The following is a 23,597-nucleotide window of genomic DNA, read 5'->3' on the forward strand; positions in this document are numbered from 1 at the left end:
CTGCTAAGCAGGCTCCATTGTGGCCAAAGAAGAATGGGAGACCGCTGGGTGCAAGACTCTGGATTCCTGCTGTGCAGTGGCAGGAACCCAACGCCTAACATGGGCCCCCTCATCTCTGAGCCTCGCTAAGCTAAAACGCAGCAATGAGGAGCGGAGCGTGGATGTTCTCCACTGGCTCCCAGGTCCAAGCCTCTGGACCATGACCCTTCCAGTTCACCAAATAAAACTTTTTGCCCCGCATCACCTTGCATCCCACGATGGCATTGACCTCAAACTTGTCCGAGGACAAGTCTGATGTCCCGGCAGATGAATCGGAGAACCGGAACAAGTGAACAGGCTTAAGGAGGGACACGTTGAATGTATCAGAGATAGCCAAGTGTGGTGGAAGGGCAAAACGGTAGACCACAGAGCTGATCTGCTCGAGGACCTTGAAGGGGCCAATGTAGCACGGTGCAAACTACCAACCAACCCGTTCGTCTCGGGATGTTAGGCCAAGGAGAGATTCAGCTCAATGCTGAGCAGGGAGCAAAGCTCTCTCCAAAACCGGGATGCAAACTGAGGACCCCGGTCACTGACAATCTTGTCCGGCATGCCATGCAGGTGGAAAACGTGCTTAATGAACAACACTGCCAGGCCACACGGAGAAGGTAACTGGGAGAGAGGTACCAGGTGCACCATCTTAGAGAAATGGTCGGTAACAACCCAAATGACCGTGCTGCCACTGGACTTGGGTAGCCCCACCACAAAGTCCATACCGACCATCTCCCAGGGCCTGTCCGCTACCGGCAGAGGATAAAGAAGCCCAGCGGGCCGCTGCCAAGAGGACCTATTCTGGGCGCAGGAGACGCACGCCTGAATATAGTCCCTGATGTCACGGGCCATATGCGGCCATCAGTACGTCCTCGCCAGAAGCTCAGAGGTCCGTTTTGTCCCGAAATGTCCACCCACCCTGGATGAATGAGCCCAAGAGAGGACCTCCAGTCGCAAACGGGCAGGGACAAATGTCTTGCCCGGAGGTACTGACTCAAGAGCAACCGGTGCCACAGTCCTCAGGCTCTCGGATGGGACGATCAGCCGAGGCACCTCCTCCTCCGATGACACCACGGAGCGGGAGAGAGCATCGGCCCGAACGTTCTTCTCCCCGGAGAGAAAATGGAGGGTGAAGTGGAACCGGGAAAAGAACAAAGACCATCTGGCCGGGCAAGAATTTAGCTGCTTGGCTGTTTGCAGACACACCAAGTTTTTGTGGTCAGTGAACACCTGGAAAGGGTGGCGAGTCCCCTCCAGGAGGTGTCTCCACTCCGAGAAGGCCAACTTCATAGCTAGCAACTCCCTGTCCCCGATGGCATAATTCCTCTCTGCCGGTGTGAAGGTCTTGGAGAAAAAGAAGCATGGGTGCTTCTGACCTTGCGTGTCCTTCTGAAACAGGACCGCTCCAGCACCGACAGAAGAGGCACTCACTTCCAGAATGAAGGGCTTATCTACATCGGGGCGATGTAGAATGGGAGCGCTAGCGAAATGGGACTTAATGGAGGAGAAGGGCTTGGAGACCGGTTCCGACCACAACTTGGGATTTGGACCCTTCTTGGTGAGGGCTACCAAGGGTTCTACCAAAGTCAAGAAGTGGGGGATGAATTGGCGATAGTAATTTATGAACCCCATAAAGCACTGCACCGCTTTGAGAGAATGAGGTTTCTGCCAATCCATCACCACCTGTAGCTTGGCAGGATCCAAGGCCAATCCCCGGGCGGAGATGATATAGCCCAGGAAAGGCAAGGACTCCTGCTCAAACACACACTTCTCCAAATTGGCATAGAGGGAGTTTGCCCGCAGGCGATCATAAACTTTGCAAACATCTCTCCGGTGGGAGTCAATATCTGGAGAAAAGATGAGAATATCATCCAGATAGACTACAACCGAGGTGGTAAGCATATCCCAGAAGATATCGTTCACAAAGTCTTGGAAAATGGCCGGGGCATTACAGAGGCCGAAGGGCATCACCAGGTATTCATAGTGCCCATCCCTGGTGTTAAATGACGTCTTCCATTCGTCCCTATTACGGATGCGAATCAGGTTGTAAGCCCCCCCGCAGATCAAGTTTGGAAAACACCCTCGCTCCCCGTAGCCTATCAAACAGCTCTGATATCAGGGGCAGAGGATACTTATTCTTAACGGTGATGGCGTTAAGACCCCTGTAATCAATGCAAGGATGTAGTTCCCCACTCTTCTTCTGGACGAAGAAGAATCCCACCCCCGCTGGTGACACTGACTTCCTAATGAATCCTCTTGCCAGATTCTCCCTGATGTATTGAGACATGGCCTCTGTCTCCGGGAGAGGTAGGGGATGGACTTGACCCTGAGGAGGCTCAGCACCAGGCAAGAGGTCAATAGGACAGTCATAGGGGCGATGCGGTGGAAGGGTCTCCGCCGCCTTTTTGGAGAACACGTCCGCATACTGTCGATAGTGTTTGGGGAGCGAGGAGAGATCTGCGGGAACCTCGGTGGAGGCAACCTGAACGCACTCCCTAAGACATCTACCCTCACATGATTTACTCCACCCAATAATCCTCCCTGATGACCACTCTATATGGGGGGAGTGGTACCGCAACCAGGGGACCCCTAGACGTACCTGGTCAATACCCTCGGGCATGACGAGGAGGGATATCATCTCCTGATGAGATGGAGCCAGTGAGCGTAACAACGGGTCGGTCTGGTGGGTTATCTGTGATGGTAGAGTGGCGCCATTCACCACTCTGACGGTGACTGGTGTAGAAATCATAACCAGGGGTATAGCGTGCCTTTGAGCGAAGGCTGATGACATAAAATTGCCCTCTGCCCCGGAATCCACGCAAACTTCCACTGCCAGAGTGGATGAATCAAACTCAATTGTCCCCTTAAAGGAAAGCTTGGAGGAAAACGCCGCTGATTCTAGTGCATCGCCTCCTACGGCCACTAGGCACAAGCATTCTCCCAGCTACTGTGGGCACCAGTTGGTAAGGTCACCGGACTGCCGGCAAACATGACAGCTCACAGGAGCTCGAGCGGACCAGGGCCTGGATCCCTCACGGGAAGCCCCCTGACGCTCGGACGCCAGATCAGAAGATTCCAGAGGTTTAGCAAAACTAGGTGCCAACCTAAACCTCTGCCTACACTGGGCCCGCTCCAACCTTGGCTTGGCGAAGCGAAGATCAATACGGGTGGAGACAGTGATAAGCTCCTCCAGTGTAGCGGGAATCTCCCTGGTGGCCAGAGCGTCCTTCACATGGCCAGCCAAACCTCTCCAGAATGCCGGAATGAGGACCTTATCTGGCCACTCTAACTCTGAGGCCAGCGTCCAGAACTGGATGGCAAAGTGGCTGACCATGGACGAGCCCTGTGACAATGCCAGCAGCCGGGGCGCGGTGTCATGGGTGACTCATGGTCCCAGGAAGACCTGCTTCAGAGTGTCCAAGAACCGCAAGACACTCTGCACCACATGATCACCACGCTCCCACAGTGGTGTGGCCCACTCCAAAGCCCTGCCTGACAAGAGGGAAATAATAAATCCCACTTTAGCCCGCTCAGAGGGGAATCGTGCGGCCAGCACTTCCAGCTGTATAGAGCACTGGCTTACGAAACCCCTACAAGAAGCACTATCACCCGAGAACTTCTGGGGCAGCGGGAGGCGGGACAAAGTCGGGGCAGGGATGGCTGTGGTCACACGGGAGACAGCCTCTGTGGCTGACTGGACAGCGACCGCAGTAACATCCGCAGCTGAGGCTGAACGCTCGAGAGCCGCCAACCTGCCCTGCAGCTGCTGGATGTCCTGCAGGAGTTGCTGTCCATCCGCCATTAAGAGCCAGACCCTTGCGCTAGGATAATGTTAGGGCTGGCGGAACGCACCAAATAATAAAGATGGTAATAAGGTGCGTTCGCAGCCCGAGGTCCACCGTGCAGGGGTGGTAACCTGCTGCTCAGTAATGGCAGATGCTATATGACGGTATACTATAAAGACACACGCGGGTTATCGTCACCCGGTGTGTACGGGGGGCGGACTCTGTTGCTTCACAGAGCCGCACTACCGCTGAACATAAACGCCTGTTTGTGCTCACAGAGCTCGGCTAAAAGAGCGCACAGTGCACGGCCACAGAACGCTACCCCAAGGACACGGGGTTAGTGTCCCTCTAGGCCCACTGAGTGCACGGCGTCGCTGCCACGAGCGCCGCTAAAGATGCTGGCAGTGGAGTGTGGAGCACGTGCGCTGAGGCATGGTGGATCACTGGTAAGGACCAATGTCTGACTCAAACCCTGACCTACCTACAACACCTAAGCCTGGGCGGTAGCAGGCTAGACTGCACAACACAAGGGTATGGGTTTCATAATGAGTCAGTCACCAGATACATTCATACGTGCATACATATCTCACACCTTATAGTCTGTAAATACAATCTATCCTAGCGCATGGGCGAGCGGCCATGCGAACCTTTTATAGCCACGGGCGTCCTGGACTTTCCTGGCTTCTCGGATGGGCCAATCCGAACACGAGCAGGACCTGAGCACGTGACCCTCAATCTCCAATGGGAAATCACTCCACAGGCATGCTCAGTGGGCGGACATGAGGACTTGGAGAATCTCGCTGCTGAGCAGCATGCATTGTCATAGCTGTGCCAGAGGTCGCAGCAGCAAGCAAACCCACGGAGTTGGCCGGGGCAGAGCGCTGGGACTGATGAATCTGCTAAGCAGGCTCCACTGTGGCCAAAGAAGAATGGGAGACTGCTAGGTGCAAGGCTCTGGATTCCTGCTGTGCAGTGGCAGGAACCTGATGCCTAACATTACCCTCCTCTGAGCCTCGCTATGCTAAAACGCAGCAATGAGGAGCAGAATGTGGATGTTCTCCACTGGCTCCCAGGTCCAAGCCTCTGGACCATGACCCTTCCAGTTCACCAAATAAAACTTTTTGCCCCGCATCACCTTGCATCCCACGATGGCATTGACCTCAAACTTGTCCGAGGACAAGTCTGATGTCCCGGCAGATGACTCGGAGAACCGGAACAAGTGAACAGGCTTAAGGAGGGACACGTTGAATGTATCAGGCTAGGCTGCACAACAAATGCGTACCAAGGGAGGGGTTTCATAATGAGTCAGTCACCAGATACATTCATACGTGCATACATCTCTCACACCTTATAGTCTGTAAATACAGTCTATCCTAGCAAATGGGCGAGCGGCCATGCGAACCTTTTATAGCCACGGGCGTCCGGGACCTTTCTGGCTTCTCGGATGGGCCAATCTGAACACGAGCAGGACCTGAGCACATGACCCTCGATCTTCAATGGGAGATCACTCCACGGGCATGCTCAGTGGCCCGACATGAGGACTTAGTCCCTGGAGAATCTCGCTGCTGAGCAGCATGCATTGTCATAGCTGTGCCAGAGATGGCAGCAGCAAGCAAACCCACAGAGTTGACCTGGGCAGAGTGCTGGGACTGACGAATCTGCTGAGCAGGCTCCACTGCGGCAGAACAAGAATGGGAGACTGCTGGGTGCAAGGCTCTGGATTCCTGCTGTGCAGTGGCAGGAGCCTGACGCCTAACAATGTGGAACAGCTGGATCCCTGGGTGGCAAAGCCATTCATGTATCCTCCACCTCATCATAACAGTGCTTCAGCGCTACTAGGCCCATATCTGTGCCTGTGTCTGCATCTTCTCCTTCTGACAGGTTATGGCAGAACTACCAAACACATGACTCACCAACTGCTTAGACCATATCAAGCAAGGTGCACAGACGGTAAGAAACTACACCTCAGAGTGTAACACAACATACACACATCTCAGGAATACAACTCATTGACAAGGTAGTAATTTATCAAAATATAGAACACATTCTGAGAACTATTGATATCACAAAGTCTATGAGCTTGATTCATTAAAGCTTTTATGCCATTATTCAGGTTGAAAAAGTTTTGAAATTTTTTTGGCACAACTTGAGGCTGCACAAAATTTTTGCAAATTTTGGAGTTCTCACTCCTTTTTCGCCCAACACCGTCAGAGTGACTGGGGTTTCTGATAGGTGTGGGAGTGTTGACCGCTGCTCGTCGCTTGCTATGCCACAAATCTTACTCCAGAGCTGATTGGAGTAGGATTTGTGCAAAGATGAAAACAGAAGTGTACGCCGCTTGTCCAATACTTCTGATTTATGAAGAGACGGATAATGGTCTTGATGAATTAGGCTCTATGAATGAGTGTGCCCTACACACTGTCTCCACCTTCTCTAGAGCAACTGTTTTAACAACTCATGACATCACATTCTCTCGGGTGCATCCCACGGGGCTAATCAGTAACATGCCACAACCTTCTCTATCACCAATGTGTCTCACAGATAAAACACTTTTCCAAAACTACTCTGACGTTCCCGCTATGTCAAGACCCTTCCTTGTGAAGGGATTCATTCCTCTGGCCTTGTTCTTTTCTATCCTCAATATCAGGCATGAAATGCCCTGTGGCTTCAGCCATAAACCTACTGACTTCCTGCTAGAAGCTGAGAAAAGTTATAGTTATATACAGTATTCATTATTACTTATTGAATTGTTGTATACCTACTTGGTAATGGAGTCACAATATATCATCTCACCAATATTAAAAATACTTTTTATTTAGTAATCATTAATATATTACATACAGCACAAAATGTCAATTTATTGGTGACTCAAAAATATACAAGAATTGTGGTAAAACAATACACAATAATTTATAGCACTATTCTTGTCACGCGTTCAGTAGAGATGAGCGACTTTGCCTTTTTTCGGGTCGAGTCGGGTTCCATGAAACCCGACTTTCTTAAAAGTCGGGTCGAACGAAATCGGCCAATTATCGTGAAAAGTCGAAGGCCGACTGAAACACGAAACCCAATGCAAGTCAATGGGGAACCAAGGTCGGCAGGAAGTGGAGGGCAGGAAACACACCTACAGTGCCCATTTTAATGCCAAAAACATCAATTCTTATTACTTAAGCTTGTCAACCTTAATTTACTTTATAATAATAGTTAGGCATTGAAAACTGGGGGTTATTTGGCTAAAGTTGTGGGGGGGGTAGGGCTGGCTCCAGATTTTTGTGGGCCGTGGGCCAAAGAGTGTCACTGGGCTCTTTTAACACATGCCACAATTCATGATGCTCAGATATGGCAGAGAAATAGCAGTATAGTACAATGAAAAATACTTCACTTCTTACATCTCATGACTGATATCCATTTTAAATTCTCCAATAGCTCCAAAAACGGACAGTATATTACTCCATACAGTATTATGGCCACCGCATAGTGCGCTATGCAGAGTAATGAGGCCCATATATTTCTCCATACGGAATCATTGCTCCCATATAATGTTTGAAACAGTATATGATGAGCTCCACATAATGCTACAGTATATGTTGGTCCCCATGGATGAAGCTCCACTGTGTTATGGGCCCAAATAATGCTCCATATATAATGGGCCCCATTTCTATTGCTCCAGTGCATAATGGGCCCTGTAAATGCTGCTCCAGTGTCTGATGTCCACCTTTGGAATGCTCCAGTGTATGGTGGGCCTCATATATCATTCTCCAGAGTATAGTGCTCCCCAAAAATAGATGTCCCAACATAGAAAACAATTAAATAAGTCTCCTCACTAGGGAATCCCTGTACTAGTCTGGACTCCTCGTCGTCCCCATCTTCCATCTCACTGCACTTGGACTGTTTAGGCAGAGGGCGAACAGACGTGATGTCATCGTGCTCTCTGACCAGAATGTCACTGTCAGGAAATGCGGAAGACGTCACGGCGGTGGAACAGGGAGAAGTAAGTATTTCAACTTTGCAAGTGCTGTGATCCTGAGCAAGCAGGGGCGACGGCTCTGGCACAGGGCCCCTCATAGTACGGCGGTGTGTCTGACGGTGGGTGGTCCCTCCCACCAGCAGAGACACTTTTGCGTACTATGATGGGCCCTGTGCCAGTGCCGTCGCCCATGAGTATGCCCCCCCCACCTGCTCAAGGAACCTGCACTTTCATCTGCACCTTCCTCTTTGTCACCGTGTAAGGTGGTATAGTATGCGGGAATGGGAGTCTGAATTTCATCAGGGTCAGATTCTGGCTGTGTAGAGTGCGAGGGGAATGTAGTGGTCTGGGTCAATGTACCAGCAGAATCATTTAGCAGTGGCTGGGCATCAGTGCACTTATGACGCCCCAGGAGTACAGTCGCCACAGTGGCATTACCTTCCTCCTAGGGAGTGTGATGTAATGCTTGGGAGCAACGAAGGAACTCTCTAGCAGTTAAACCAACACACAACACAGTTCCCACTCCAGACCAGCAGGGAGACCTCTGAACCTGACTGCTGAGGAGCTACTCTCTGTGGTCGGGAGGAGGGAAGTTAGGGCAGTCTGTGAAGGGAAGGGGAAGTGTGTGGACGTGAGAAGGGGAGCTGGAGGATGAGCAGAGTTAAGGCTCACTCCTAGCTGGAGCGCATGGTCGGGATTCCCGTCTCCGAGTTTGTAGGGACACTGACGGTCCTGCAGCAGAAACCGGAGGAAGTAGCAGCTGTAAATGCTATGTTCCCAACTAAGGCTCGGAGGCCCCAGCAGCGACGTGTGTGAGCCAGAAGGAAAAGACTATGGCTGCCTGCCATGCGAGAAAGTTCCAAAACAGAGTCAACAGGGGGAACTTCAGTGAACTCAGTACTGCGAGTACCTCAGATAAGCGCTAGAACGGAGACCACACTACCTATCAGCAGAGATTTGCTTCCAGGCTGACCAACTCCTTCTCCATCTGTACTCTAGGTCCTGGACGGCACTTACCAAGTACAGGTTAAAGGAACTGCACGACTGTGTCTGTCATCTTTCTCCTGCGCCTGGTGCACGGCTCTGCTACATCCTGCACTGCACACCATCTACCAACTCTTTCATCTGCCCTGCGACAACGGCCCTATCTGTGCAGGGCTTCTACATCTTAGCTGCACCTCAACATCTGTCCCAGAGAAGTGACACTGCAGCGCGGGTCAATTTGATCAGAAACCACAGGTGGCGTCACGTATCATTCACCTATAAACGTTATTCACCCCTTTGCATGGACGCCTAGGGCCACGGAACGGGTCATCATCACCAACGTGACACATCCCTCTGAGACACCGGCCCGGTACCGATTAACCCCACTGCCCTGGCTGGCCACCCACACTCCATGTCAGTTTCATCTTGGACTAGGGAATTCACGATTTGACTTGATAACCTAGGCATGGTATGATAAAAAGATCTACATGGACTAATGTGAAGTGTGGCCTGCTGCATCGTTCACTTTTGGTGGGGGTGAAGGACACAAGGAAAGGGGTTCTTCCTGACCAGGAGCCAGCACTAGACGACTCAGTGCTTGCATTTTTTGAAACTTCAGAAGAGGAGGGCATATTTGCTGGAGTCTGTTTCGGCAATGTAAGCCAAAGCCAGTTCCTGATGCTCCGGCTTTAAAAGCAGTTAACCTACTCCCAGAAAAGGTAGCCTTCCAGGCATTCCGGAGCCAGACCATGACGCAGGCTCAACACCTCCTGCCTTAGCTGCTATTGTGCTTTTGCCACTACCAGCAGATGCACCACCACCATCAGTACCAGCTGGCCCCCCCATGCCCACTTTCGCGGCCTCTTCCAACAAACTTCAAAATGATGCAGAAAATGAACCCAAAATAACATCAGATATATGGTACTGTATCAGAAGCGTGCAGCTCTATGCAGTCAAAGGATGATTGTCAATCTCCCTATATATACCATCAGTCACACAGATACGCTCACAGGCTCAGTATGGATTAGACAAGAATATAAAAAGTAGAAAAAGTGTACAGTATCATCAGATAGCAGGTATATATAGTATAGTTTAAACATTCTAAATCTCCGTAGATATTTCAGGAGGCAGACACAGACGCTCTCAGGCTCAGTATGGCTTACAACACAATATAAAAATCCGTAAAACGGTAATGGATCTGAAGAGTACAGCTGTACACAGTGTAGGGGTCATTGTTGTCAATCTCAGTATTTATTTCCACAGACAGAAAATAACTCTCACTTGGTCAGTTTGAATTAGACCAGAATATAAAAAGCAGTAAATGGGTAATGTATCACAAGCGTAGAGCTGTATACACTAGTGTTGGGGTAATTTTTAAATGTACATCTAAATTGCAGGAGTAACCCACAGACTGTCACATGCTCAGGATGGATCACACCACAATATAACAAGAAGATCCACAAGAAATAATCACACATGTGGGACAATGTTCCAGGTGTCAATGATACACTTAGAGTGGTGGGTGTTATGAATGGGTCACCGAGGAGAAAAAAGCAAAACAGCTAAGCCACAGAAAACCAGAGTGGTTGGTAACTATGCAGATTGCAGGTCCCTGATCTTACCACACAACTAGCAGTAGCCGTGGAGCGTACCTACGATGAACCTAGATGGCCGGAGGACTACATAAGCCTAAAGCAAGAAAAGGGAAAACTAACTGCCCCAGAGCAGACCCCAAAGAAATAGATAGCCCCCACACATGTATTGACGGTGAAACAAGATGAAGGCACAAACACAGACAGGAAAATAGGCTGAGCAAATGATGGGGCCCAAACTAACTAGACAGGAAAGGAAAGGGAAGACACTGTCTGCAACCTGCAAAAAACCCTACAAAAATAATGTCCAACACTTCTGATAGCAAAATTAACCCTGAAGTCACTAGACGTCTCCCACTATATCAGCACTCTGAAATATTCTGAGACAGAGCAAAAAGAGACCGAACTAGTAAGGGACAAAAAGCCAATTGGCAAAATACTGATAGATAAGAGTGGAAATTCAGCTCAGCCCCCAGCCGGGGCTGGCAGACCACACAAAAAACTGAATAGACCAACAAAATCAAGTGTGAACATTAGCAGAAAAACTTAGCTTTAGATGACTGGAACAGAGCTGAAAACCAAGAGCTGACAAGCCAGAAGGAATCACCAGCAACTGAATAGGGTGTCGGCTGTCTTAAATCCAATCTGAGAATCCTGAGATCCAATCGTCATCCTCATTCTCAGGTGGCAGATCTCCACCGATCAAACCAGCCGCACCACCTCCTGTCACCACCAGAGGGAGTCCAGAAGGGGAACTCACAACTGGTGAACCAGAGAATGAACTCACAACAGGTGGGTGGAGGAGGACTTCCTGGCAGAAAGGGTACAGTATCACCAGATACCAGGTATATATAGCATAGTTTAAACATTAAAAATGTGCGTCTATATATTCAGGAGTAGTGATGAGCCACTCCGCTAGTGTTCCAGTTCATTTTGGTTCGTCAAACACGAGGCAAGTTCGTCGAATGTTTGTTGAACAATTACAAAACACCTTAAAAGGTGTCCCAAAGCAGACAATGCTCAGAGTACAAAAATAACATATGGAAAACGGCAACTACATATAGAAAAGAGGTGGAGGAGTAAAAGGAGGAGGAGGAGACACAGATATAGGCATGTCATGCCCTTATGAAGTCAAGAATGGCTGGAATAAAAATGTAAAATACCAAAAAACAGTAAAAATCTGAAATCGAAGACGATCATATACCGTTGGACTTCCCACCATAAATTAGGCCAACTGCCGATCGGCGTTATTCCCACAATCCTCCGAACAGCGTCCATGAAGGCAAAGTGTTTGGTTTCCGGGGTCAGTATGGTTGCAAAGCTGAACTTTAAAGGAATGTCCAGAAGGGCACCACCAGGAGTGGAGCCTGCGGCTTAATTCGACTCCACCCGGGAAACCTCAACCATGCCAGCTACAGAAAAGAATGACAGATTTCAAGCTTTGTTGATTCTGTGGGTGGTAGTGGATGTCCGTTTTTAGTTGTGCTAGTGATTTGTCAACTTAATTCTGTTAACGAACGAGACTCAGGCATGCCCCCGCGGTACGCGTCAAGCTTACTAGAGGGACACGCGAGGCTCTGACATGCGAGATCGATCCATAACAGGTCTGTCATGCCCAGGGCTTACATGTCCAGGGCTGCATGCACGCTACACTGAAAGGTCCAGCGTGTGTCACTTACAGGTAATAATCTTTATAATAATCTTTATTTTTATATAGCGCTAACATATTCCGCATTGCTTTACAGTTTTCACACATTTTCATCACTGTCCCCGATGGGGCTCACAATCTAAATTCCCTATCAGTATGTCTTTGGAGATAACCCGCTGAACCCCGTTAGTGATGGGGATCTGGGATTCCAATTCTTCCCCACGAACGAGGATTTCCCAGTAAGTGCAGGTCAACCGGAATTAGGCCTAACCGGCATTCCAGAAAAAATGAAAAAATTAAGTGTCCAAACCGCAGGTGCTGATGCTTGCTTAACAGCTGGGCTCCTATGCTGAGTAGCATGCAGTTCTTACATAAACAGGCGGCATAGCTTGGTTCACTGGTGAGCTCCTCTGCTGAGTAGCAGACAGTGCTACAAGGCCCAAAAGGATTTTCTGGACAAGATGCGGTAAAAAATAATTAGAAACACACACGGTGTAGCTCCTTGACAGGTGTACTACACCTCTTCCTACAACACACTGCTACTATGCCATGAAACAGTCTATTAACATTGAAAACCATTATTAATGTGAAAATGAAGTTACGCTTTTGGTGAACAAACCGTTCTCGAACGGAACTTCGAACAGCCGAATTTTAAGCAAAGTGTTCGAGTTCGACGAACGGCTCGAACACTGCCCAAAACAGTTGGAATTTTAACTTGGCGAACAGGTCAACTTGAACACCGCTCATCTCTAATCAGGAGGCAGACTCAGACGGTCTCAGGCCCAGTATGGATTTGACACGATTGTAGAGAGTTGAGAAAGGGTACAGTATCACTGGATAGCAGGTATATATAGCATAGTTTAAACATTAAAAATCTGCGTGTATATTTCCGGAGTCCGCCAAAGACACTCACAGCCTCAGTATGTATTAGACAAGAATCTAAAAAGTAGAAAAAGGGTTATGTATTCGAAGCGCACACCAGTATACACTGTTGGGGTATTTTTCAATCTTCATATATATTTCAGTCTCAGTAAGACAGTCCAGACTCTCCGCAAGAGGAAACGAGATGGATACAAGTACAGACGGAAAGTCGAGTGATTGCAGAACTTTTGGAATTACTAAACACGGGAAAAACTCCCGGGAGAATTCTCAGAGGCGATGCTGACCCTCAATTACTTTGTCTGTGGAGACAGCGAATACAGTTCTTGTGAAGAAAGGTTTGCAGTATCGCAGTACTGTGGAACCCATCACCGTCACTCATCTTCATCAAATTGTGATCACAGGGAGAGATCTAGACATTGTCCTCACTGCCTATCATCATCTGTCAGGTAACTTTGGAGTGCAAAAGACACAAGCCACAGGCCGTAGGCGATTCTATTGGATTGGCATGAGAGGACACATTTAAAAATGTGGGCAGGAATGTCACACGTCTGTGAGTCGGAAAACCATGAAAACTGAGGATAAGCCACCACTGCATCTCACTGTGAGTCGACGTCCATAACAAATGGAAGCCATTGATCATCTAAAAATAGAGCCCAGCAGGACAGGGCATAGCTACGTCTTAACCATCATCTATCATTTCACCAAATTTGTATTGGCAGTCCCAGTGAAGTATTTAACAGGCCAGACTACACAGTGGTGGAGCAGGGAGAGGAAAGTATTGCAAGTGCTGGTGCCCTGAGCAAGCAGGGGGGGGCCCACTCATGGCTGGCGGTACTGGCACAGGGTCCCTCATAGTACGCCGGTGTTTCTGACGGCGGGTGTGCACCCCCACCGTCAGAGACACTTGATTGTACTATGAGGGACCCTGTGCCAGTGCCGTTGCCCAAGAGAGGGCCCACCCTCCTGTACAGGGCAATGGCATTCGCACGGGTGCATGCGCCAGGTGGTGACCCCGGCCCTGTGGGGGGAGGCAGCCCAGTTAAGGAGGTGGAAAAATTGGCATATGTTGATGTTGGACATTCAGCAGCTGCAAATGGAGTAATTGGAGAAGTCCGCGGAAGAGGAGGACAAAAGCGAGCCATTTTTCTAGCAACCTACGTGTCAGCAGGGGAGAGTGGGACAATATCCTTTGAAACCCATGCATGGTTCATTTTAATGAAGGTTAGATCATCAACATTTTGGGTCGATAGACGGGTCCTTTTTTCTGTCAGGATTGATCCAGCAGCACTGAAGACTCTTTCGGATAACACACTAGTAGCAGGCAAGCGAGCTACTGTAAGGCATATTGTGCCAATTCAGGCCAGGTGTCAAGTTTACTGGCCCAATAGTCAGAGGGGAATGACCGGTGAGGGAGAACATCGATATGGGAGGAGAAGTAGTTTGTTACCATAGTTGACAACTGCTGTCTCCTGTCACTTTCAATCGATGAAGTATTACCAGTCGTGTGAGCGGTACTTGAAAAATCAGTCCACAACATGGTCATGAAACCTCTGTGTCCAACGCCACTTCGGCTGTGTGCACCACGAACACCTCTTCCATGTTGCCCCCTACGGCTCGTGGGAGAAACATCACCGCCGCTGTGTGCTGGGAATGCCTCCAACAAACAGTTTACCAGAGCTGCTTGTTTGTTAGCCAATATTAGCTCTAGGTTCTCCTGTGGCATGATGTTTTGGAATTTGCCTTTATAGCGTGGATACAGGATGCTGGCCAACCAGTAGTCGTCATCGTTCATCATTTTGGCAATGCGGGGGTCCCTTTTTAGGATCTGCAAGGCATAATCAGACATGTGGGACAATGTTCCAGGTGTCAATGATGCACTGCGAGTGCTGGGTAGAGGAGCACTTTCTGGCAAATCAACATCCGTCCAGTCACGCACAAACCCTGTACCTGACCTTGGCAAGCCAACATTTTTTCTTGCCTCCTGAGAAGCATCCTCCTCCCCAAAATAATCATCCCCATCATCCTCCTCCTCCTCTTCCTCTTCTTCCTCCACCTCGTCCACGAGACTTCCCTGAGAAGACAATGGCTGACTGTCATCAAGGCTTCCCTCCTCCTCTTCCTCCTCAGCTGCAGATGCCTGCTCCTTAATGTGCGCCAAAGTTTGCATGAGCCGACGCATAAGTGGGATGCTCATGCTTATGATGGCATCATCTGTGCTTACCAGCCGTGTGCATTCCTCAAAACACTGAAGGACTTTACAGAGGTCTTTCAGCTTCGACCACTGCACACCAGACAACTCCATGTCTGCCTGCAAACTGCCTGCCCGTGTATCCTCCCACAAATGAATTACAGCCTGCCTCTGTTTTCACAGTCTTTGAACCTTGTGCAGGGTGGAGTTCCACCTTGTTGCAACGCTGATAATTAGGCGGTGCTTGGGAAGGTGGCGCAATCACTGCAGCTTCTGCACACGACTGGAGTGTACGGGCGACCGGCGGTTGTGCGAGCACAGTCTTCGCACCTTATGGAGCAGGGGTGTTAACTCCGAATAAGGCACTGCACCACCAGGTTCAAGGTGTGAGCCAGGCAAGGTATGTGTCTGAGTTTTGAAAGGGCTATGGCTGCCACAAAATTCCGGCTGTTATCACTAACTACCTTGCCTGCCTCAAGATGTAGACTGCCCAGCCATGACTCAGTTTCTTGCTGCAAGTAGTCGGCCAGTACCTCCGCGGTGTGCCTGTTGTCGCCCAAACACATCATCTTCAACACAGCCTGCTGACGCTTACCACTAGCTGTTCGATAGTGGGACACCTCGTATGCAACACTGGCAGCTGCGGATGGAGTGCTCGTGCGACTGCGCTCTGAGGATGAGCTTTCGCCAACTGTTTCCTATACCGTGGGCTAGGCAGCAATGTCCCACCGCCGCTGTCCCCTGTGGACCCTGCATCCACCACATTAACTCAGTGCGCAGTGATGGACACGTAACAGCCCTGGCCATGCATCTGTTGTGAGGTGTACCTTTCCACTCACTGATTGCTTGAGTGCATGGACAATGCGGTCTTTCACATGCACGCGGAGGGCTGGGAAGGCTTTTCGCGAAAAGAAGTGCCGACTGGGTAGGTCATAGCGTGGTACTGCGTAGGCCGTGTGGTCGCGGAAAGCTTTGCTTTCAACCAACCGGTAGGGCATCATCTCTAACGAGATTAGTTTGGCAATGTGGGCGTTCAAAGCCAGTGTACGCGGATGAGAGGATGAGTACTTTCTTGTCCTACTCAGAGACTCTGGTAGGGTGAGCTGGACTTGAGAGCTGCATATGGTGGAACTAGCGGTGGACATGGCGGACTGAGAGAGGGTTGGTGATGGTGATGGTGTTGGTGGTGTTGGTGATGGCCTAGATTCAGTCTTTCGTATCAATAGCATTGTGATTCCATGACTGCTTTGCCCTTGCGACGACACCTCAACATTTGCTGCTGGTGGTGTGCTAACCGGTGGGCTTACAGTGGGGGAAACGATGTAGCGTTGCTGGCTACCTTCATTCGGAGCAGGTGCACATGTGGGACGTGATGTTTGGTAGTCCGTCCACGAGTGCAAGTGCATAGTGGTTAAATGTCTAAGCATCCAACTGGTATTCAAATTTCTCAGATTTTTCCCTCAGCAAAAGGTCTTTGCACACTTCTTACAGATATTTTTTGCCTGATCATTAGGATTTTGTTCAAAAAAGTGCCACACTGCACTCTTCCTACTATGGAAGACATTTTGAGACCTTGCACGCTGTGCTAATTTGACCATCTGGCCAAGCTGTCCTGCAACTCTTTTGGTTTTTGTAACACGTTTTGGACTGCTACGGTCCTGCCAGATAACAGCTGCTGCGATGTCGTTGCCTGCTGCGGATCCTCCTCCTCCTCTTCTGAGCTATTGGCAGTGGCACCCGCTTCCCCCAATGGATGCCAATCTGGGTCAACAACTGGGTCATCCATCACTTCCTCTTCAATTTCATGTGCACCTTCCTTTGTGTCACCGTGTAAGGTGGTATAGTATGCTGGAAGGGGCACCTGAGTTTCATCAGGGTCTGATTCTGCCTCAGTACACTGCGAGGACAATGTAGTGCTCTGAGTGAATGTACCAGCAGAAAAATCTAGCAGTGGCTGTGCATCAGTGCACTCCATGTCAGATTCATCTTGGACTGGGGAATTCACGATTTGACTTGCTAACCCAGGCATGGTATGTGAAAAGAGCTCCATGGAGTAATCGGTAGTGTGGCCTGCCACATCCTTTACTTTTGGTAGGGGTGAAGGACACAAGGAAAGGTGTTGTTCCTGACCAGGAGCCTCCACTGATGACTCAGTGCTTTTATTTTTTGAAACTTCAGAAGAGAAGGCGAGAGAGCTGGAGGCTGTGTCACCAATGTAAGCCAAAACTTGTTCCTGAAGCTTCGGCTTTAAAAGTGGTTTACCTACTCGCAGAAAAGAGAGCCTTCGAGGCCTTGTGGAGCCAGACGATGATGCAGGCTCAACACCTCCTGCCTTAGGTGCCATTGTGCTTTTGCCACTACCAACAGATGCAACACCACCACCACCACCATCGGGAACAGCTGGCAACCCTCGCCCACTTCCATGGCGTCTTCCACCATACTTCCTCATTTTTGTGAAAATGTTCCCAAAATACTACCAGCTATATGGTACTGTAAAACAAGGTAGAAGGTGTATCGACTATTGGTGAGAATTTGAATCTCACCATAGATTTGAGGACGCAGAACTATTGTCTCAGGCCCAGGAGAGATTACACCTCAATGTAACAGGCTGAAATTGGATGGTGTAAGACAAGATGGAGGGTGTCTATAGGATCTGTGAGAATTTGAATCTCACTATAGATTTGAGGATGCATAACTATTTTATCAGGCCCAGGAGAGATTACACCTCAATGTAACAGGCTGAAATTGGATGGTGTATGACAAGGTGGAGGGTGTCTATAGGATTGGTGAGAATTTGAATCTCACTATAGATTTGAGGACGCTGAACTATTGTCTCAGGCCCAGGAGAGAATACACCTCAATGTAACAGGCTGAAATTGGATGGTGTATGACAAGGTGGAGGGTGTCTATAGGATTGGTGAGAATTTGAATCTCACTATAGATTTGAGGACGCTGAACTATTGTCTCACGCCCAGGAGAGATTACACCTCAATGTAACAGGCTGAAATTGGATGGTGTATGACAAGGTGGAGGGTGTCTATAAGATTGGTGAGAATTTGAATCTCACTATAGATTTGAGGACGCAGAACTATTTTCTCAGGCCCAGGAGAGATTACACCTCAATATAACAGGCTGAAATTGGATGGTGTATGACAAGGTGGAGGGTGTCTATAGGATTGGTGAGAATTTGAATCTCACTATAGATTTGAGGATGCAGAACTATTGTCTCAGGCCAAGGAGAGATTACACCTTAATGTAACAGGCTGAAATTGGAAGGTGTATGACAAGGTGGAGGGTGTCTATAGGATTGGTGAGAATTTGAATCTCACTATAGATTTGAGGACGCTGAACTATTGTCTCACGCCCAGGAGAGATTACACCTCAATGTAACAGGCTGAAATTGGATGGTGTATGACAAGGTGGAGGGTGTCTATAAGATTGGTGAGAATTTGAATCTCACTATAGATTTGAGGACGCAGAACTATTTTCTCAGGCCCAGGAGAGATTACACCTCAATATAACAGGCTGAAATTGGATGGTGTATGACAAGGTGGAGGGTGTCTATAGGATTGGTGAGAATTTGAATCTCACTATAGATTTGAGGATGCAGAACTATTGTCTCAGGCCAAGGAGAGATTACACCTTAGTGTAACAGGCTGAAATTGGAAGGTGTATGACAAGGTGGAGGGTGTCTATAGGATTGGTGAGAATTTGAATCTCACTATAGATTTGAGGACGCTGAACTATTGTCTCAGGCCCAGGAGAGATTACACCTCAATGTAACAGGCTGAAATTGGATGGTGTATGACAAGGTGGAGGGTGTCTATAAGATTGGTGAGAATTTGAATCTCACTATAGATTTGAGGACGCAGAACTATTTTCTCAGGCCCAGGAGAGATTACACCTCAATATAACAGGCTGAAATTGGATGGTGTATGACAAGGTGGAGGGTGTCTATAGGATTGGTGAGAATTTGAATCTCACTATAGATTTGAGGATGCAGAACTATTGTCTCAGGCCAAGGAGAGATTACACCTTAATGTAACAGGCTGAAATTGGAAGGTGTATGACAAGGTGGAGGGTGTCTATAGGATTGGCGAGAATTTGAATCTCACTATAGATTTGAGGACGCTGAACTATTGTCTCAGGCCCAGTAGAGATTACACCTCAATGGAACAGGCTGAAATTGGATGGTGTATGACAAGGTGGAGGGTGTCTATAGGATTGGTGAGAATTTGAATCTCACTATAGATTTGAGGATGCTGAACTATTGTCTCAGGCCCAGGAGAGATTACACCTCAATGTAACAGGCTGAAATTGGATGGCGTATGACAAGGTGGAGGGTGCCTATTGGATTGGTGAGAATTTGAATCTCACTATAGATTTGAGGATGCAGAACTATTGTCTCAGGCTCAGGAGAGATTACACCTCAATGTAACAGGCTGAATTTGGATGGTGTATGACAAGGTGGAGGGTGTCTATAGGATTGGTGAGAATTTGAATCTCACTATAGATTTGAGGACGCAGAACTATTGTCTCAGGCCCAGGAGAGATTACACCTCAATGTAACAGGCTGAAATTGGATGGTGTATGACAAGGTGGAGGGTGTCTATAGGATTGGTGAGATTTTGAATCTCACTATAGATTTGAGGACGCAGAACTATTGTCTCAGGCCCAGGAGAGATTACAACTCAATGTAACAGGCTGAAATTGGATGGTGTATGACAAGGTGGAGGGTGTCTATAGGATTGGTGAGATTTTGAATCTCACTATAGATTTGAGGACGCAGAACTATTGTCTCAAGCCCAGGAGAGATTACACCTCAATATAACAGGCTGAAATTGGATGGTGTATGACAAGGTGGAGGGTGTCTATAGGATTGGTGACAATTTGGATCTCACTAGAGATTTGAAGACGCTGAACTATTGTCTCAGGTCCAGTATAGATTACACCTCAATGTAACTGGCTAAAATTGGATGGTGCATGACAAGGTGGAGGGTGTCTATAGGATTGTTGATATTTTGGATCTCACTAGAGATTTGAGGACGCTGACAATGATGCTCTCAGTCCAAGTATGGACGCAGGCAGCCTAATAAGCAGGACTGCTGCACACACAAAAGGGTGGAAAAATGAACGCTTGGTAACTGTACAGAAAAGAGGAAGAAAAGTATTTTTGCTTTTATAAAAGCAGTTTGCACAGCAGTGTGCAAACAGCAATGCAGCAATCAGGGAGCCTTTATAAGGCAGCCTAGTAACCAACAGAGCTGATGCACAAAAAATATATACTCCCCTGTCACTGCACACAAACTGTTGTGTTGTACAGTGGAAATCGCTACCAGCAGAAGCAGTTTTTTGGTTATTCTTCCCTGCCTAACGCTCTCCCTTATTCTGAATTAGCAGCAGCAACCTCTCCCTAATGCTATGATCAGCAGAAGTAAGATGGTGGTCGGCATTCACACCCTTTTATAGCCCCTGTGACGCCACACAAAGCCAGCCAATCACTTGCATGCCCTTCTCAAAGATGGTTGTGACCGATGCCTATGTCATCGCGTTGCCCACAGTGTGTGTCCTCCATCATTGGCTGAAAAAGGGCGCTGGAAACATCTTTTGAAATGCGACTTTGGCGCTCTGGTCGCCGACCTCGTGGCCGACCTCACGTTATGGTCGGGTTTCATTTCATGAAACCCGACTTCACCGAAAGTCGCCGACTTTTGAATATGACCGATCCGTTTCGCTCAACTCTAGCCTTCATCATTAAGTTTCATTGTTGACTTTGGTTGCAGTATACAGGCACCATCTAGTGGCTGAATTTTCTTATCAGAACTAGTTTTATTGTCCCTTTGTTGTTACCATCTGCTCTCCCTATAATGGTGCATTGTGGGGTGCATAAGACATCTGTTATGAATGGGTCACCGAGGAGGATGGCAGGAACAGGCTAAGCTACCAGGAAACAAGAGAGGTTGCAGATTGCAGACCCCTGATCGTAACAACACAACTAGAAAATAGCAAAAAAGCAGAGATGCTTACCAGTCCAGGCCTCCAGACAAATGCACTATCAGGATGCAGTGGACCCATATAATTAAGATGGCAACACAGGTGCAAGAATACCGATGAGACAACCGCTCACAGCCTACCAATACATTGAGGGGGGTTGCTTGGTATATTGATGCACAATAAAACTTGTATGCGGCGCTGTTCACACTATGGCAATGCACAGCTTCCAGGTTAACAGCCTAGTAGTGACACCCTTCTATTAGCTCAGGTGGGCTGCCCAGCGCTATCAAAATGCATGCCATATGAACAGACACCGTAGTTTACAAAACCAAACAACTAACAACACAACTATCAGTAGCTGTGGAGCATTCCAACGATGCCCTAGACGCCTCGGCACAGCTGGAGAACTAACTAAGCCTAAAGCCAGAAAGGTGAAATCTAAACTGCCCTGGAGCAGATCCTCAAAGGAATAGATAGCCCCCAAACATTTATTGTCGGTGAGACAAGATAAGACACAAACAAAGGCAGAAAATAGACTGAGCAAATGATGGGGCCCAAACTGTCTAGATAGGACAGGACAGAAAAGATACTGTCTGCAATCATGCAAAAACCCTAAAAAATCCAACACATCTAATATACAAAAAACCTGAGGCCACACGGCTTCACCCCGCTAGATCAGCACTCTGGTGTGAACTGGAGGCAAAGCAAAGATACTAATATAACAGGGGACTGAACAGACTGATACAAGCTGTAACATATGGAGCGGGGCCCAGCGCTGCCCCCATCAGGGAGTACGCTGAACCCTCGCAACAAAGCAGAATGCAAAAAAAAGGCACAACCAGATTAGATGCAAAGGATTTACAAAATAATCACTTAACTGAACCATGCAGGAGACAGAAGAACTCAAAATGCACAAGGAGGAAATCACCAGCAGTCACTAAGGGAAGCCTGCTCACTTTTATGCTTCCAGCCAGCAAGCCCAGATTCCCAATCATTGTCGTCAGGTGACAAACTTCCATCAACCTGGCCAGCTCCACTGCTCCCAGTAACCACCAGAGGGAGCTCCGGCTCAGAAGTCCGAGCAAGGGAATTCTCACCAGACATCCATCATTTTATCCCTCTTGTGAAAGCATCGCTGGTAAGAAGGGCTATGCTGCACCTAATTGCAGTAACTATTTACCTAAGACTCTCACCCCTGCATTAGTCAACAGCATTTATAAAACTGGATAGCAGGTTGGTTTAACAGATGTTGTTTATAAACTGTTCAGCCATTTGTCCCATGTACTTCTGTGTTACTTGATTCATTGCTATTTTATTGCTCCTAGATTCACCGAATACATTTATTAATTTTCAATAAACGTCATAGACTTTGGGAAGCAAACTTCTAATTGAATTACAGTAGATCAGATTAAAGGGGTGCTCCGGGGAGATAAATAAAAATTATACTGTCTCTGCCTTCAGAAACTATACAGTTGAGATGACTAGTGCAGTTCTATCACCTTTAAAACACTTGTAATTCAGTGTGACAGAAGCTGCTCCTCATTGCTACCCATTCCCGCCTGGGAGGTTACACCACACAGCAGTGTGAAGCTTCCTGCTGTAAAAGCCTAGCACAAATAGAGGGGGCATTGCCCACACCCTCTGTTCTCTGCAGAAAAACAGGTATTATAAGGAGACTGGCTGATAGTAAAAGAAGGGAGCTTCATATGAATTTAACATGGCAGACAGCGTTATGAGTAGTGAGGAGCAGTTCCTGTCACATCAGTCCCCTGTTAATATCTCCTTGTCTGAAGTCCGAGATGAAGGGGTGTGGCCTGCTCCCTGCAAGCAGCTCTGCAGTGAAGGGGACATGAGAGGACTGGTTGCTACTAGAAGCATGGGGATTGGTTAAGCCCCCACCATGCCTCATGATCTCATGCTGCAGTGAATTATATATTTTCAGAGGGCTGGCTGCTACTAAAATCCAGGAGCAGGCCATACCCCCTCTTTTTGGACTGGCTATTACAGTGGGAAGTTTCACATTGCTGTGTGACATATTGTCCCAGATTGGGGGGGGATCAGTGAGGAGCTGTGAGGAGCAACTCCTGTCACACTGAATTACAATTGTTATAAAGATAATAGAACTGCACTGGGCATCCCATCTTTATAGTTTTTTGGGGAGGGACAGTGCAAAAACTTTTTATCTCACTGGAGTACCCCTTTAACTGCATATCAGACTGTTAACGGTCTGGTCAGGTAAAAATAGTCCCCAGGAGTGGACCCTCTGGATCGAGGCACCGAGGGGCCCCGGGTGAGTCGCCAGGTGGAGCCGACCCCCTATTCAGGAGCAGGCCCAGGTGTTTGGGTACCACGATAGCCGGTACCGAGAGCGGTGGCTCAGAATGGACTGGAGCTAGACCACAGAAGTACTGAGGGATTGCAGGACTAGAGCATGGACAGCAGGATGGAGCAGGGACACGGAGGACAAGACCGGAGTAGGACTGCAGGACTGGACCACAGACAGCAGGACGGAGCAGGGACACGGAGG

At 48.4% G+C, this 23,597-nt stretch overlaps 1 protein-coding gene across 2 annotated transcripts in view; it reads right to left on the bottom strand.

Moving 5' to 3' along the window:
• The window catches only part of LOC141069332 (membrane-spanning 4-domains subfamily A member 4A-like), a 284,745-nt gene that overhangs the window by 234,122 nt on the left and 27,026 nt on the right, over positions 1–23,597 (bottom strand). The gene's annotated exons all lie outside the window — the stretch shown is intronic.

The sequence above is a fragment of the Dendrobates tinctorius genome, unplaced genomic scaffold (genome assembly GCF_039654945.1).
Source record: "Dendrobates tinctorius isolate UK_male_01 unplaced genomic scaffold, ASM3965494v1 ptg000258l, whole genome shotgun sequence".
Taxonomy (NCBI): Eukaryota; Metazoa; Chordata; class Amphibia; order Anura; family Dendrobatidae; genus Dendrobates; species Dendrobates tinctorius.